The following is a 1222-nucleotide window of genomic DNA, read 5'->3' as shown; positions in this document are numbered from 1 at the left end:
TTTTCTCTTTGGCCCAGAGAACATGACGTTCATGATTAAAAAAAATTAAAATAAAAAATGGAAATGTGAACTCGTTAAACCACAGGATATTTTTCCACTTCGTGTCAGTCCATCTCAGATGTGCTTGGGTTCAGAGAAACTATTTCTAGTTGTTGTTATATGGCAGTGGATGTGGTAATATCTGTTACAGAATGATGTTGGTTTTTAAAGCAGTGCTGCCTGAGGGGTTAAATGTCATGGACATTCATTGATTGATTTGTTGATATTTGGCCTTGCTGCTTACTTGCAGAGATTTGTCTCCTCTGAATTTGATGATATTATAGACTGTAGATGACAAATTCCATAAATGTCTTGCAACTGTGTGTTGAGAGGTATTTTTAAATGGTTGGACAATTTACAAAGGGGTGAACATTGCCCCATCCTTGCTTGTGAATGACTGAGCCTTTCAAGGATGCTCCCTTCATACCCAATCATGACACTCACCTGTTTCCAATTAACCTGTTTACCTGTGGAATGCTTCAAACAGGTGTGAGTAAATAAGTTTATCTGTTTGAACATTAAATATCCTGTCTTTGTTATCTCCACCAAGGAAGGAGGTAATGTTTTCGGGCGCGTCAGATAACTAACTACCTGACGGCTTTGTTGAAATTCGTAGAAATAACGAAGCAGGAGGAAAAAAAATTTGCATAACTGACCCTATGGCCTTGGCGGAGGTTTGCACTCTACGAGTGCTTAGTTTTTATTTACAGTTATTTAACCAGGCAAGTCCTGTTGGGATCTCAGATCTCTTTTTCAAGGGAGGCCTGGGCCTGAAGGCAACCTGTTGTACATGTTTTTAGTGGTGGGGGGAAACCAGAGTACCCGGAGAGAACCCATGCAAGCATGAGGAGAACATGCAAACTCCGCACAGAAAGACCCCAGGTCCGAACCAGGGATCAAACCCAGGACCTTCTTGCTGTGAGGCGTTGGTGCTAACCACTGAGCCTTTGTGCCGTTGTAGTTGAATATAGATTGAAAAGCATTTTACAACTCTTCAAATTCTGTTTTTCTTTATGTTATACACAACATCCCAACCTCTTTGGAATTGTGCATATACACTCACCGGCCACTTTATTAGGTACACCTGTCCATCTGCTCGTTAACACTTAATCTCTAATCAGCCAATCACATGGCGGCAACTCAGTGCATTTAGGCATGTAGACATGGTCAAGACAATCTCCTG

Source organism: Austrofundulus limnaeus, unplaced genomic scaffold (genome assembly GCF_001266775.1).
Source record: "Austrofundulus limnaeus strain Quisiro unplaced genomic scaffold, Austrofundulus_limnaeus-1.0 Scaffold155, whole genome shotgun sequence".
NCBI classification, from domain to species: domain Eukaryota; kingdom Metazoa; phylum Chordata; class Actinopteri; order Cyprinodontiformes; family Rivulidae; genus Austrofundulus; species Austrofundulus limnaeus.
The sequence above is the reverse complement of the archived record's forward strand: the minus strand, read 5'-3'. Positions refer to the sequence as shown.